The sequence below is a fragment of the Phyllobates terribilis genome, unplaced genomic scaffold (genome assembly GCF_046119375.1).
Source record: "Phyllobates terribilis strain yellow unplaced genomic scaffold, ASM4611937v1 Scaffold_140__1_contigs__length_4765195, whole genome shotgun sequence".
NCBI classification, from domain to species: Eukaryota; Metazoa; Chordata; class Amphibia; order Anura; family Dendrobatidae; genus Phyllobates; species Phyllobates terribilis.
This window is the reverse complement of record NW_027362900.1, coordinates 2389184-2406591: the sequence shown is the minus strand read 5'-3', so window position 1 is coordinate 2406591 and position 17408 is coordinate 2389184. Positions and strand designations below refer to the sequence as shown.

The window sequence follows — 17408 nt, the reverse complement described above, 5'->3', positions numbered from 1 at the left end:
CAAAATTTGTTGTGCAATTTCCCCTGGGCACGCAGATACCCAATATTTGGGGAAAAAACACTGTTTGGGCGCACGGCAGGGCTCGGAAGGGAAGGAGCGCCATTTGACTTTTTGATTGTAAAATTTGCTTGAATAATTAGCGCATGCCATGTTGTGTTTGGAGAGCCCCTGTGTGCCCAAACTTTGGAGCTCCCCCACAAGTGACCCCATTTTGGAAACTAGACCCCCCAAGGCACCTTTCTAGATGCATAGTGAGCACTTGGAACCCCCAGGTGCTTCACAAATTGATTCGTAAAAATGAAAAAGTGAAAAAAACAACACTTTTTATTTTTACGAATCAATTTGTGAAGCACCTAGGGGTTCCAAGTGCTCACTATGCATCTAGATAGGTGCCTTGGGGGGTCTAGTTTCCAAAATGGGGTCACTTGTGGGGGAGCTCCAATGTTTGGGCACACAGGGACTCTCCAAATGCAACATGGTATCCGCTAACAAATTGAATGGAAAATCGGCTCAAATTGTTAGCGGACACCACGTTGCATTTGGAGAGCCCCTCTGTGCCCAAACTTTGGAGCTCCCCCACAACTAACCCCATTTTGGAAACTAGACCCCCCAAGGCACCTTTCTAGATGCATAGTGAGCACTTGGAACCCCCAGGTGCTTCACAAATTGATTCGTAAAAATGAAAAAGTGAAAAAAACAACACTTTTTTATTTTTACGAATCAATTTGTGAAGCACCTAGGGGTTCCAAGTGCTCACTATGCATCTAGATAGGTGCCTTGGGGGGTCTAGTTTCCAAAATGGGGTCACTTGTGGGGGAGCTCCAATGTTTGGGCACACAGGGACTCTCCAAATGCAACATGGTATCCGCTAACAAATTGAATGGAAAATCGGCTCAAATTGTTAGCGGACACCACGTTGCATTTGGAGAGCCCCTCTGTGCCCAAACTTTGGAGCTCCCCCACAACTGACCCCATTTTGGAAACTAGACCCCCCAAGGCACCTTTCTAGATGCATAGTGAGCACTTGGAACCCCCAGGTGCTTCACAAATTGATTCGTAAAAATGAAAAAGTGAAAAAAAAAACACTTTTTCATTTTTACGAATCAATTTGTGAAGCACCTAGGGGTTCCAAGTGCTCACTATGCATCTAGATAGGTGCCTTGGGGGGTCTAGTTTCCAAAATGGGGTCACTTGTGGGGGAGCTCCAATGTTTGGGCACACAGGGACTCTCCAAATGCAACATTGTATCCGCTAACAAATTGAATGAAAAATCGGCTCAAATTGTTAGCGGACACCACGTTGCGTTTGGAGAGCCCCTCTGTGCCCAAACTTTGGAGCTCCCCAACAACTGACCCCATTTTGGAAACTAGACCCCCCAAGGCACCTTTCTAGATGCATAGTGAGCACTTGGAACCCCCAGGTGCTTCACAAATTGATTTGTAAAAATGAAAAAGTGAAAAAAAAAACACTTTTTCATTTTTATGAATCAATTTGTGAAGCACCTGGGGTTCCAAGTGCTCACTATGAATCTAGATAGGTGCCTTGGGGGGTCTAGTTTCCAAAATGGGGTCACTTGTGGGGGAGCTCCAATGTTTGGGCACACAGGGACTCTCCAAATGCAACATGATATCCGCTAACAAATTGAGCCGACAATTTGTTAGCGGATATCATGTTGCATTTGGGGAGTCCCTGTGTGCCCAAACATTGAAGCTCCCCCACAAGTGACCCCATTTTGGAAACTAGACCCCCCAAGGCACCTATCTAGATTCATAGTGAGCACTTGGAACCCCCAGGTGCTTCACAAATTGATTCATAAAAATGAAAAAGTGTTTTTTTTTTCACTTTTTCATTTTTACGAATCAATTTGTGAAGCACCTGGGGGTTCCAAGTGCTCACTATGCATCTAGATAGGTGCCTTGGGGGGTCTAGTTTCCAAAATGGGGTCACTTGTGGGGGAGCTCCAAAGTTTGGGCACACAGGGGCCCTCCAAACGTAACATGGTGTCCGCTAACAATTTGAGCCGACAATTTGTTAGCGGATATCATGTTGCATTTGGAGAGTCCCTGTGTGCCCAAACATTGGAGCTCCCCCACAAGTGACCCCATTTTGGAAACTAGACCCCCCAAGGCACCTATCTAGATTCATAGTGAGCACTTGGAACCCCAGGTGCTTCACAAATTGATTCATAAAAATGAAAAAGCGTTTTTTTTTCACTTTTTCATTTTTACGAATCAATTTGTGAAGCACCTGGGGGTTCCAAGTGCTCACTATGAATCTAGATAGGTGCCTTGGGGGGTCTAGTTTCCAAAATGGGGTCACTTGTGGGGGAGCTCCAATGTTTGGGCACACAGGGGCTCTCCAAACACAACATGGCATCCGCTAACAATTTGAGCCGATTTTCCATTCAATTTGTTAGCGGACACCATGTCGCGTTTGGAGAGCCCTTGATGTGCCTAAACAGTGGAGTTCCCCCACAAGTGTCCCCATTTTGGAATCTATACCCCTCAAGGATTTTATTAAGGTGTATAGTGAACATTTTGAACCCAGAGGTACGGCACAGAATTTGTTTACATTAGGTCATCATATTGAATAAGTTGTCATTATTCTTGAGCGCAAGTGCTCGCTACTTGAGTTTGCATCGGGTACTCAGGTATGCACCATGTACAGCGTGTGCTCGAGTGACATGCTCGAGTCCCTGCTCTGCATGTTTCACGGTTATTAGACACCCAAAAAAAAACATGCGGGGATCGCTCGTGCATGGCAGGCAATCCCCGTAAAGTTTTTTGGCCGCGAAGCATATGGGGCAGAGACTCGAGCATGTCACTCAAATACCCACGATACTCAATGCATACCAGAGCACCCGATGCAAACTCAAGTAGCGAGCACTTGCGCTCAACACTAGTCGCCATATCGTCATCTTTTTTTCTTACTTTTGAAAAAATTCCCAACCCCAGCCCTAACCCTAGCACAACCCTAACCGTAGCACAACCCTAGCCCTAGCACAAACCTAGCCCTAGCACAACCCTAGCCTTAGCACAACCCTAGCCCCAGCACAACCCTAGCCCCAAACCCAGCCCTAACCCCAGCCCAATCCTAACCCAAGAGTTTATTTTTGACGCCGTTCCTTGTGCGGTATAAGTGATTAGACGACTTTATTCTTTGGGTCGGTGTGATTACAGCAATGCCAGAATCATATGGGGTTTTTATGACTGACAGCGGTCACACACTAAAAGACGCATTTTTTGTAAAATCTAGTTTTTGCATCGCCATATTTTGAGAGCTATAATTTTTCCAGATTTTGGCAGACAGTCATGTGACGGCTCGTTTCTTGCGGGATGACTTGACGTTGTTATTGGTGCCTTTTTCAGGCACGTGACATTTTTTGATCGCTTTCTATTCCGATTTTTGGGAGGCAGAATAAACAAAAACCAACAATTCAGGAATTGTTTTTTTCTTTTCTTTTATTCTGTTCCGCGTGTGGTAAAATTGATGAGGTAGCTTTATTCTTCGGGTCAGTACGTTTACAGCGGTACCACATTTGTATCATTTTTCTATGTTTTGGCGCTTATACACAATAAAAGCTATTTTATAGAAAAAAATATTTTTTAGCATCGCTTTATTCTGAGAGCTATAACTTTTTTATTTTTCGGCTGATGGAGCTGTATGGCAGCTTGTTTTTTGCGGGACGAGATGACGTTTTCAGCGGTACCATTTTTATTTATATGCGTCTTTTTGATCGCGTGTTATTCCACTTTTTGTTTGGCAGTATGTTGATAAAGCATTGTTTTTTGCTTCTTTTTTTTTTCTTTTTTTTTACCGTGTTCACTGAAGGGGTTAACTAGTGGGACAGTTTTATAGGTCAGGTTGTTCCGGACACGGCGATACCAAATATGTGTACTTTTATTGTTTTTTTTTTTTTATAATAATATTTATTGATGGGTACATTATATTTTTTATTTTTGGTGGATTCTTTTTTTTATTTTTATTTTTTTATTTTTGCAAATTTTTTTTTTTTTTCCACTTTCACACAGTTTATACACTTTATTACTTTGTCCCACTCTGGGACTTTCACTTTTTTTTTTTCTGATCGCCTGCATGGCACAGGAATGCAGCACCATCCCTATGCCATGCAGGCTGTCAGCGGTGTGAAGATTGCTTGGAGATGCACTGCGCATGTCCAAGCAATCTTCCTGCTCTCTGGTGACCCGGATGTTGTCATGACGACATCAGGTCGTCATGGCAACACCCGGGAAGCCTTTTCAGACTGCGCTGGAAGCCGGAAGAGGAGGTGAGTATCGCCGATCACCTCCCCTTGCCCCCGCAATGCCGCGATCGGCTTCGATCGCAGCATCGCGGGGGTTAATGTGCTGGGAGCGGTGCAGGACCGCTCCCTGCACATAGTACCGGGTGTCAGCTGTGACAATCAGCTGACACCCGGCGGCGATCGCGCCCGCACAGCCTGTGTGCACGCGCGATCGCCATGACGTACTAATACGGGTCTGGCTCTTAAGTCCCAGGGCACAGACGCATATTAGTACGTCAGATGTTGTTAAGGGGTTAAGGACTGGCCAAGACCCTCCAGCATAAAGGAAGTGCGGCAGTTCCTCAGGTTCGTAGGCTACTACCGAAGATTCATCCCCGGTTTCACCAAAATGGCAGCTCCTATGCAGGACCTCCTGATAGGCCAGTCCAGGAAGGCCAAAAATCAGAAGCCGCCCTTCAAATGGGACAAGCTGGAGGATGAGTCTTTCCGCCAGCTGAAGATGGCCCTCACGGAGGATGAAATCCTGGCGTACCCTGATTAACGCCAGCCTTTTATTCTCCACACAGACGCGAGCAACATCGGGCTAGGGGCGGTGCTGTCCCAGATCCAACAGGGCAGAGAATGGGTAATCGCTTATGCCAGCAGGAAGCTCCGGCCCACAGAAAGGAGTCCTGAAAATTCTCTCTCCTTCAAGCTAGAGTTCCTCGCGGTGGTATGGGCAGTGACAGAGCGCTTTAAACATTACCTTGCCTCTTCCAAGCTCACCGTGTACACGGACAACAACCCGTTGACACACCTGGACAGTGCAAAACTTGGTGCCCTGGCCCGCCTATCTAACTATGAGTTCACCTTCAAATACCGGGCTGGATGCACAAATGCCAACGCAGACGCCCTGTCCAGGATGCCGAACTTGCCGGACGGATGGGAAGATCCAGAAGAACTGGAAGAGATTGAACTCCCTGCGTTCCACCGTCGTGGGATTACCCAGTGTTCCCACCGTGTAAGGGACAGGCACTCTGCCACTTCAATCCCTTACCCCACCACAGCTGGGCGGAGACGCAAGACAGTGACCCAGCCGTCCACCTGGTAAAAGAGATGCTGACACAGGCTGATGCCCGCCTTGACCCAGACGCTCCGGAAGAAACTAAACAGCTGTGGAAGGAGAAGAGTAAACTGTTTCTCTACAAGGGGAAGCTGTGCCGGAGAATTGTCAACTCCTGGACACATGAGATGACCTGGCAGGTAGTGGTCCCGAGACGAGATGCGGCTATGGTCCTGGAGGCATACCACGACGGAGCAGGGCACTTTGGATGTAAGAAGTTGGAGTTCCTGTTGCGTGAACGGTTCTTCTGGGTAGGCATGAGAGGGGCCATTGAGAGATGGTGCAGAGACTGTGGCCCGTGCAACCTGAGAAGAAAGGACCGTGCCAGCCAGAAGACTCCCCTGCAGTCCATCATCACCAAGCAGCCACTAGAACTGGTAGCCCTGGACCATGTGAAGCTGGCTCCAAGTAGGTCCGGGTAAGTCTACGCCCTCACCATCGTAGACCACTACTCCCGGTTCCTGGTGGTGGTCCCTGTCAAGGACTTAACAGCTCAGACAGCAGCTAGAGCCTTCCAGCAGCACTTCTGCCGTCCACACGGGTATCCGGAGCAAGTGTGGACTGACCAAGGTCCAGCCTTCGAAGCAGAGGTCTTCCAGGAGTTCTGCAACCTGTATGGCTGCAAGAAGATAAGGACAACGCCCTATCACCCCCAAACCAACGGATTATGCGAGAAGATGAACCAGGTGGTGATAGACTTGCTAAAAACGTTGCCCCTGGAAGAACGCAGTCTGTGGCATGAAAAACTGCCTGACCTGGTGGACTTGTATAACCACATCCCAGTAAATGCCACCAACTGCACCCCGGCTTACCTAATGAGAGCAAGACCTGGTAAGCTGCCTATTGACCTGGATATGGGAGTCCTGATACCCGAGGACAACTCGCCCGAGGCAAACTGGGATACAGAACGGCAGCAGCAGTACCGGAAAGTGCAGGAGAGTGTTGAGAGAAGTCTGTCTCAAGCAAGAGAAAGGCAAGAGAGGACTTACAACCAGCATGCTCCCGCTGCTCCCCTGGCACCTGGAGAGCAGGACTTGAAGAGGAAGAGGCGGCTCCATAAGTTGGATGACCAGTGGGAGAAAGACCCGTACACAGTACTGCCCTCAAGTCATGACAATCCGAAAGTATGTATTATCAGTAAGGATGAAGGAGAGACCATAGCCACTGTCTCCAGAGACCACCTGAAGAAGTGTCCCGAGCAGCTGCAAAGCACTGATGAAGACCAAGATAGCCCTCAACCCGCAGGGGAAAGGGAAGAAATGGTCAGTACAGTACTCGGAGAATTTCCCCGGTCCTGGACACAAATTAACAACGCTATTGTGGTACCCGTCCTTACCTTTCTCCAGCCAACCCCTCAAGGGCCTACAGAAGAGCAAGTAGTGTTGGGAGAGCAACCGGCCCCAGAGGCAGAAGATTCCATACCAGCAGCCCAGGAGAATCAACTCTCTGCTAGTAGTGAGCCTGCTGTGCCTGTGGTAAGCCAAAGAGTACGCAGAAAGCTGCCCAGCCTGCCCATAACATCTCCAAACACCTGTAGTGCAGACACTAGCGAGCCCACTACACAAGGGGTGGAAACAGGGGACTCAGAAAGAACACCACCAGATAGTGTGTTACGTAGGTCCACCAGGGGCACTAGGGGTCAAATGCCCGCTCGCTGGAGAATTTAAATGTGATATATATACCTGTATATTGCAAATGTTGAAATGTTTTATGTTTGTTGCATGAATAATAATTATGTTTTTTAAGTTACCCGACAGGGTTTATGGACTAACAGGTTATGGACAATGAATAACCGGAACTGTGCCTTGTAAATAGTTGCACCTGTGCCAGACCACAGAACAAAAACCCGTGGAGGTGGCTGAAGACGTGGTCCAACGCCAGATCATCGATGCCCTGTAGCCACCCCAGGGCCTACGTGGAGGGTTTGGGACGAGTCCCTCAAAATACATCTTGGGTGACATGGACACCTGGTTACGGAAGCGCCGTGACCTATAAAAACTGAATTCCTTGTACATATGTTGTTGTGTTATTGTTTATACCCTGTTATGCATGTTTTCATAATATGTGTTTAGTCCCGGAGTACTAAAATTTACTAGGGGAGAATGTGGCACTCCAGGGGGTCTGGTTGCCACAGTGGTAGAAATACCATGCCTGAGAGCGAGCATGGGTTTTCCTGGTCAGGAGCACATTTGCATGCAACGCCTCCTGCCCCAGTCCAGGGAGGGGAGGAACCTGCCCTTTATAAACTGGATCTGGGGCGGGGTTAGTGAGTCTAGTTCCAGAGGAAGGGACAGAGCAGCAGCAAGGAGCTCTGTTGGAGCCAGGAGCTGAAGACCAGGGACTGGAGCAGCAGAGCTCATCCTGGTAGAAGACGCAGAGAACCGGACACCAGAGTCCGAGGCTGTGGGGATATCTACATCCAGCATCAGAAACCACCTGGCAGGGGATTTCAGGTCCTCTGTCCATAGAAAGCCCGGAGGCTCAGTCACACGCAAGGGACCGGCACCGCCATCGAGGAGCGGAAGGAACCAAAGGCCCCAAGTCACCAGCCATACGGGTGAGCACTCAGGGACGTGGGCTACTACACGACTACAGCAGGGCAGCCAGGAAGAGTGCAGTCAGACGGGAAGGCCTATACCTCCACCTGGTCAGGGGAACTCTTGTTTGCTCACAGACTGACCAGGCCTCTAATGTTAGCCAGTACTCCCGGCAGGGCCTTCTTCATTACCAACAGTAAAGACCCTGAACTGCACTGCAAGGACTCTGAGTCATTTCTGCTGCGCCCATGCACCACAACCCTCACCATCTATAGACGCTGCCCTGAGGCTATACTCCTCCCGTGGGGAGTTATACTACTCTCTGCTGCGCACACAACATCAGCCTCAGTGGTCTGCCCTGCAGCGGTGGTTCTCAGTGACCGCAATCCACGGGTGGCGTAGTCGGACATTTAAACATTGCAAAACCAAATAAACAGATCTGCCACTGGTTTGACCACCCTGAGCCATGGGACCAGGTCGCCGCCACGGAGTCTACCACCCCCAGCATTACACAGAGACCCGGCTCCGGGTATTTCCCCACACATGGCCCAGGGGGCGCGTCAGCAGCACTAACCATAGTCCCAGACACTGATCAGAGAGGGGACTGTTCTCCTTCACCATAAATCTCGAGTTTAAGAAAAGCCCAAAAGATCTCAGCGAGGTTTAGGTCCAGTGAGGAAAAGGCCATAACATTGTTCTTTCATCTTTAAGGCCTTTCCGGGTACTGAGCAGTGAAGACTTCGATGCTGCGATTGAGCATTCTCCCGCAGAACATTCCTGATTTTTTTTTAAAAGATGTAGATTTTTTCTGTACCTCTGTTTTAAAGAAAGTGTCATCTAAAAACTGGGAGTAGGTTTGGAATTTGATTTTGAGTCCACATTCAACTCAAAAAAGTCCAACTAGCTCATCTGTAGTAATACCAGGCCATAGCATTGCCCAACTCCATCTCGCTGGCGTCTGAGTTGAAGACGAGGTCTGTGCCCATTAATGATCCAGCCACGAGCCCATCCATCTGGTCTGTCAAGAGTCACTGTCAACAGTCCATAAAACCTTTTAAAAAAATCTGTCTTCAGCTATCTTTTGGTTAAGTCTTGATGTTTGCACTTGTGTCTTGTTCAGTGGAGATTGATATGCAGCCTCGGCCTTGTCTCTGAGCACTGAACACCTAGTTCTTCTGGGCCTTCAGGGAGTCTGCAATTCTGGAATACGACAGCACTGGAGGATAATATCTTCCTGGTCGCTTCACGTTTGAGTCTTCTGAAATCTTTTGCATTTAATGTTATTGTTTATTTCTTTTGCAACCCTGTAGACTTTTGAAGTTTCTGTGGTCACTCTAAGACTTTTAACCATTTTTTACTTTTTAGAGTCAGTTAAAACTCTTTTTGGCCCATTTTGTCTGAGGACAAGAAGCTGCCCTCCCCAGGATAAAGGGTGTCAATATCCATAGGCCACACACCCCTCATTATACAAATACACATCTCCTGATCTACCGTATTTTTCGGACTATAAGACGCACCGGACCATAAGACGCACCTAGGTTTTAGAGGGGGGAAATAGAAAAAAAAATTAAGACAAAAATGTGGTCATGATGCCCTGTTAAGGGGGAGGGGGTCTACTGCTGACACTGTTATAGGGGTAATGTCCCCCAATTCTGTAAATATCCCCCATCCTGGTATATATGGCCCCCTTTTTCCTGTTATATGTGGCTCTCATCCCCATCCTGATATGCATGGCCCCTTCATCCCTCTTCCTGGTATGTATGGCACCCTTCATCCTGGTATGTATGGCCCCCCTCACACCCATCCTGGTATGTATGGCACCTTCATCCCTCTTCTTCGTATGTATGGTACCTTCATTCCTCTTCCTGGTATGTATGGCCCCCTTCTTCCCTGTATGCATGGTTCCCTTCATCCCAGTATGTATGGACCCCCTCATGCCTCATCACTGTATGCATGTCCCCCCTTATCCTTGTATGCATGGCTCCCTCATCCAGATATGATTGGCACCCCCTGATCCCCGTCACACTGCACAGAAAAAAAATAAACAATCATACTCACCTCCTCTCTACTCCAGCGCTGTGTCCAGCTCTGTGCCAGAATAGTCACTGCTCCCCACGCCGGGACTGCGTGCGTGGGGAGCAGTGACCATTCATTCTCCCTAATAGTGCGCACTCTGTAGCCGTAGCGCGGCTCCTGCTGCGCTCGGCTGTCAGCGTGCCTGCTATTAAAGTCCATGAATATTCACCACACCCATGGGATATTCACTGGGAGTGGGGAGCAGTGAATATTAATTTTCTTTAGTAGCGGGCACAGTGTAGGCTGCAGCAGGCGGCAGCTGCCTCCTGTGCCCCGCTACTTCGCCACTGTCACTGTCGCTTCCCCCACATCCCCCACCACCCACAGCATTTATGTATATCGTACTATAAGACGCATCCCCACTTTCCTCCAAAATTTTGGAAGAAAAAGGTGCGTCTTATAGTCCGAAAAATACTGTACTTCATCCAATAACAAACGTTTATATAACTTGCATTTGTAAAATTTGCATAAAAATGATCATATGGTCAAAATATTCACTTGCCTAATAATTGCGCGCACAGTGTATGTTTCAAAGTGATCAAGAAAACTATTTTTATTCTCAACTGCTATAAGCTATGGGTGCAATGTCCAGGAATCATCCCTCAATCCATAGAACGTGGACTCCACATCTCACCCCTGACAAAGCCAAAAAGTGAAAATAGTTGGACAAGATTCTGAGGCTTGTCTCCATTGTGATTATGATATGTTATAAGCAAGTTTAAATCTCTCAGTTATTTCAGTGTGTATTAGGGGTGTACTGATTTATATGGTAATACAAAAAGAAACACTGTCATGGTGGCACCTAGCAGGGTGCAGTGCACGCTCAGGTGTTACAAAAAATAAATGATTACAGCCATATCCTGTAGATTACAGCAAAAGAGGAGAAGAACCCTATTAGTGGTGTGGGGCACTAAAACTATGGGGGTAACAAAGATGATGATCATTACTACTGTATATGGCAATGAGAGGGGGGGGCTAATACTTTATAGGGCACTATGTACAATTGGGGAAAAATGGGCAGGACAAGGAGAGTAATGAAAAATATATATATAAAAAAGACAAAATATTAAAAAACACACAAACAATAAATGTTTATATCATTCCCCTCCCCCCAAAGTAAATAGCAAAATGTAATACATTGAAATAATTATTCGGTATTGCCATGCACGTAACTGCTTGAATTAATACAATATTTAAATATTTTTTCCCATGTGGTATAAATCGAATCACTAGGAATAATGTTTTTGATCACCACAATTCCACATAAAAATGTAATAAAAAGCTACTAAAATGTCATATTTCCTCCAAAATTGTATCAGAAAAAATTAAGAAAACAAGAAATAATCATTGAAACCGGTCCATCGATGGAAGAATGAAAATAGTTACAGGTCTCAGAAAATGGCGACACGGAATAATTGTTAGATACTAAATTTTCAGCCCTGGTGACATCATAGATGTAGCGCATTAGACCGCTGCAGTCAACCACTGATCTCAGAACTGATGCCAATTTATTCAGTATGAACCGTTGAGCTCAGTGATTGGCTGTCACACACGCTAAAGACATGACATCACCACTGCAACCTATAAAGAAGACCCGAGCAGCAGCAGAGAGCCGGCACTGGAGCAGGGGAAGGTGAGTAATGCTGATTATAGTATTTGTTATGTGGCACCCCAGGGGTCTGGTTTCCACAGTAATGTAATGTTATGTCTGAGAGCAGGTGGGAGGTCCTTTGGTCAGGGATCCTGTGCATGCCACACCTCCTGCCCAGTCTTGGGAAGGGAAGAACTTCCCCTATATAGACCTGGGGCTGAGGCAGGGTTAGGGAGTTCTGAGAGGAGAAGACAGGGAGCAGAGCTGCTCTATGGGCTCTGCTCCACAGGCAGGCCCTGTCCAGGGGCCTGAGCCTGGAGTCAAGGAGAGTAGAGACAGAGAAGCAGCATAGGAGGAAACAGCAGAAGCTCAGTGGAGCAATACCACTACGAGTCAGGGGCTGGCAGCTGCAGAGCTCGCCCTGACTGAGAAGATTTCTTACCGGACCCGGAGTCCGAGGCTGTGGGGACTAACTCCTACCCAGCAGCAGAATCCGTCAGGCAGGGGATTTCAGGTCCTCTGGCCAAGAAGCCCGAAGGCACGGTCACACGCGTGGGACCAGCACCGCCATCGTGGAGCGGAAGCCACTAGAAGGCCCCGAGTCACCGGCCATACGGGTGAGCACCACACGGTACACTCAGGGACGTGGGCTACTTATACCCGCTTCTAGCAAGGTAGCCAGAAGAGTACAGTTAGTTTGGGAAGCCTACAACTCCGCCTGGCCAGGGGAGATCCCATCTGCTCAAGGACTGACCAGGCCCCAATCGCTAGCCAGTACTCCGGGAGGGTCTATCGTTGTCACCAGTAAAGACCCTGAACTACACCGCATCGTCTCTGAGTGGTTCCTGCTACCCCCATCATCCACATCTGCTGCCCTGAGGCCATACCCCTCCCGTTGGGGGTTATACCATCTACGCTGCACCATCCATCCACCGGCCTCAGCGGACTGTCCTGCAGCGGCAGCTCCATAGCTGCATTCAACGGGTGGCGTAGTCGTACAACATCTACCGCTGATACGTCGCCGCTCAGTTTGACTCCCTGGGCACGGACCGGGTCACCGCCACGAGACTACAACCCTCAAGAGATCCGGCTCCGGGTAAGCTCCCGCGTGCGCAACGCAGCGCGACACAGGCCCAGGGGCGCGTCAACTTTGGCGTAGTCGGCAGGATTTCGTGCCCGCAACCACCGGGTACTGCGTGCCTGAAAAAGAGACTTTTCAAACTTACCTGTGGTGAAGATTCCCGCCATCCGGCGCCATCTTCAGCCTTCTTCCCGCCATCGGTGAAGTTTCCCGCCATCCGGCGCCATCTTAAGCCTTCTTCCCGCCATCGGTGAAGTTTCCCGCCATCCGGCGCCATCTTCTGCCTTCTTCCCGCCATCCGTGGAGTTTTCCCGCCGTTGGACGCCATCTTGGGGACGCCGCGCGGGAAGAAGAGGGGCGTGGACTCCGAAAACGCGCGAGAACTGAAGCCCCGCCTCACGTCCGGACGTTGCGTAAGGTCCTGGAAGGAGCCCAGCAGACGCCGACGTCACAGGAGCGCGACGGAAGGTCCTCAACCCTGACGATCCACTGCGGAGCTGCGGCCTACGGAAGAGGATCATCGCAAGGTAGGCCACGGTCCACTAGGGGGGAGAAGGATGTCGGATACGGAGGAGAGCTTCACCGCTTCAACCCCCGCCAGCGCCACCACTGTGGCGATCATGCCTTTCACCATGCCCTATATCCCGGGGGCAGCCTGGCTACCCCAGTACTCGGGGGAGTCACATACCCTGCATGACTTTAGAGAAAAGCTGGATAGCCTCTTCCAGGTGTACCCCCTCACAGAAGAGCAAAAAGTGAGCATCCTGGTGGCCCAATTAACCGGGGCAGCCCAAAGGGAGGTAAAGTCCTGGCCACCTGGGAGGAGGACTGTCGCAGAGATACTAACCCAGCTAACCGAGGAAGAGCTGCAGTACTACCAATACGAGGAAAGCCAAGAGGACCCGGACGGGTCTGAGGACTACCCTCAGGAGAGAGCACAAAGAGGACATAGCTACTGAAGGGAAGTAGCGTGAATAAAGAGCTGTAAATAGTTACCCGTAAGGGTATATGCCATGCTGCTAATTTAAATATAGTCCCCGTTGGGACCAGTGAACTGTTCCAGTGTGTCCCATCTCCCCACAGGCTGAGGACTGTGAGCAGCCATCCCTTATTCCCACTGACCGAGGACTGAGAGCGGTCGTTCTTTCCCTCTACCTGGCCGAGGACTGAGAGCGGCCATATCTTGTGTATAATTATATGTTTCTAGTAATTTATAGGAGTCCTTGGTGGATTTACCGGGAATCCTTTGTACAGTTAGTGGAGCGTAACCCAGGATGGACTAAAAGACTGTTAAGGACTCGGGGCAGGACAGACCCCTACCTGGTTACGTCTCCCTGTTTTGGTGAAATGGACACCTTGCTTTCTTCAAAAACTGCACCCGGTTACGGACATGCCGTGACCACCTTTATGTGTTTCTTATTGTATTATTATTGTTTATATCTTGTTATGTTTTTCTAAAATATGTTTAGTCCCGGAGTACTAAATTTCACTAGGGGGGAATGTGGCACCCCAGGGGTCTGGTTTCCACAGTAATGTAATGTTATGTCTGAGAGCAGGTTTGAGGTCCTTTGGTCAGGGATCCTGTGCATGCCACACCTCCTGCCCAGTCTTGGGAGGGGAAGAACTTCCCCTATATAGACCTGGGGCTGAGGCAGGGTTAGGGAGTTCTGAGAGGAGAAGACAGGGAGCAGAGCTGCTCTATGGGCTCTGCTCCACAGGCAGGCCCTGTCCAGGGGCCTGAGCCTGGAGTCAAGGAGAGTAGAGACAGAGAAGCAGCATAGGAGGAAACAGCAGAAGCTCAGTGGAGCAATACCACTACGAGTCAGGGGCTGGCAGCTGCAGAGCTCGCCCTGACTGAGAAGATTTCTTACCGGACCCGGAGTCCGAGGCTGTGGGGACTAACTCCTACCCAGCAGCAGAATCCGTCAGGCAGGGGATTTCAGGTCCTCTGGCCAAGAAGCCCGAAGGCACGGTCACACGCGTGGGACCAGCACCGCCATCGTGGAGCGGAAGCCACTAGAAGGCCCCGAGTCACCGGCCATACGGGTGAGCACCACACGGTACACTCAGGGACGTGGGCTACTTATACCCGCTTCTAGCAAGGTAGCCAGAAGAGTACAGTTAGTTTGGGAAGCCTACAACTCCGCCTGGCCAGGGGAGATCCCATCTGCTCAAGGACTGACCAGGCCCCAATCGCTAGCCAGTACTCCGGGAGGGTCTATCGTTGTCACCAGTAAAGACCCTGAACTACACCGCATCGTCTCTGAGTGGTTCCTGCTACCCCCATCATCCACATCTGCTGCCCTGAGGCCATACCCCTCCCGTTGGGGGTTATACCATCTACGCTGCACCATCCATCCACCGGCCTCAGCGGACTGTCCTGCAGCGGCAGCTCCATAGCTGCATTCAACGGGTGGCGTAGTCGTACAACATCTACCGCTGATACGTCGCCGCTCAGTTTGACTCCCTGGGCACGGACCGGGTCACCGCCACGAGACTACAACCCTCAAGAGATCCGGCTCCGGGTAAGCTCCCGCGTGCGCAACGCAGCGCGACACAGGCCCAGGGGCGCGTCAGTTACACAGGCTCGTAGATTGTATACAGAACACTGAAAGGGGAAACCTCTTCTATGATACTCCTATCTGCTGTTAGTCCAGGGCACATTGTGGTGTTCAAAGTTATAATGAACGTCAGACAGGAATAATGATGAGATGGCCACATCATGCTGAGGACTTTGCCACACACTTCAAAAAAAAGATCTACCAATCAAGGAAAGTCTTTATTTTCCCCCACCACAACCCCTTTGTGTACCAGACCAATTTCCTTCCCCTATTACCTCCCTCTCGAACATCACTGAAGGAGAGCTTACTCGCCTCCTCTCCAAATCACAACTCACCACTCGTACACTCGACCCCATCCCATCCCACCTCCTCCCCAACCCCACTACTCCACTTATGCCGGCCCTAACCCACCTCTTCAACCTATCACTAACCTCTGGTACCTTCCCTTCTGCTTTCAAACATGCCACAATCACACCTATCCTCAAAAAGCCATCCCTCGACCCGCCCGCTATGTCAAGCTATCGCCCCATATCATTGCTACCAATCGCTTCCAAACTCCTTCAGCAACATGTTCACACTAAACTTTCTCCCCATCTCTCATCTAACTTGCTCTTTGACAGCCTACAATCCGGCTTCCGCCCCCACCATTCCACTGAAACTGCCCTGACCAAAATTACTAATGACCTACTTACAGCCAAAGCTAACAGACAATTCTCCATACCCCTCCTTCTAGACCTGTCCTCTGCCTTCGACACAGTTGACCACTGCCTCCTACTACAGATCCTCTCTTCCTTTGGAGTCAAAAACCTCGCCCCATCCTGGATCCCCTCATACCTTTCCAACTGCACATTCAGCGTCTCCCACACTACCTCCTCAGCCCACCACCTCTCTGATGGAGTCCCCCAAGGCTCTGTCCTAGGACCCCTACTCTTCTCCATCTATACCCTTGGCCTGGGACAGTTCATAAATCCCCATGGCTTCCAGCACCATCTGTACGCTGATGACACCCAGATCTACCTCTCTGGCTCAGACGTCACCTCTCTGCTGTCCAGAGTCACGGAGAGTCCATCAGCCATATCCTCCTCCTTCTCCTCTTGCTTCCTCAAGCTCATCAGTGATACTAATGTGTGTACAGTGCAGCGGAGTATAGAGGCGATATAGCAGGAAGAGGAATATCCTGATAGAGAGAAATGAGGTATCTCCACATACCTCCACCTGCAGAGCCGCGACCACATATATGGCTGTTCTGTGCGCACAGGACCTGTGATGAGGTCACAGGAGGGGAGGAGTCAGGGGTCACATGGTCACAGGTCAGCGGGTGCAGGACGGTGGTGTCTGTGTCCCTACAGTTTGGAGATAATTAGAGATTGCTGTCAGTGGGAAAGAAGATGATCCTGGAGTTCTGATGTCTTTAATGGCTGACGAAGATAAATAATGATGTCACCAGCGAGCTGCTGTCAGACATCTTAGGTGTCACCAGTCCCTGAGGAAGAGACCGGAGATGTCTGACAGCAGCTCGCTGGTAACATCATTATCTCCGTCAGCCATTAAAGGCTTCAGAACTCCAGGATCATCTTCTTTCCCACTGACAGCAATCTATTTCCAACTGGAGAAGACCGTAACAAAGGCCTCTATTCTACTGGGATCTATCTATCATCTATCTATTATCTATCTATTATTTATCTATCATCTATCTATTATCTATCAATTATCTATCATCTATCTATTATCTATCTATTATCTATCAATTATCTATCATCTATCTAGTATCTATCATCTATCTATCATCTGTCTATTATCTATCTATTATCTATCATCTATCTATCTATTATCTATCTATTATCTAGCTATTATCTTTCATCTATCTATCTAGTATCTATCATCTATATATTATCTATCTAATATCTATCATCTATCCATTTATCTATCATCTATCTATTATCTATAATCTATCTATCTATTATCTATCTAATATCTATCATGATTTATCTATGTATCTATCTATTATCTATCTAATATCTATTATCTATTATACATATTATCTATCTATCAATTATCTATCTATCATCTATTATCTATCTATTTATCAACTATTATCTATCATCTATCTATCCATATATCTATCTATAATTTATCATCTATCTATTTATCATCTATCTATTACCTATCATTAGTGATGAGCGAGCATGCTCGCCA

General features: G+C 48.7%; 1 pseudogene; it reads right to left on the bottom strand.

The window, feature by feature from the left end:
* Positions 1-16473, bottom strand: part of LOC141205561 (uncharacterized) — a 29682-nt pseudogene extending 13209 nt beyond the window's left edge.
* Between the last annotated feature and the right edge of the window lie 935 nt (positions 16474-17408).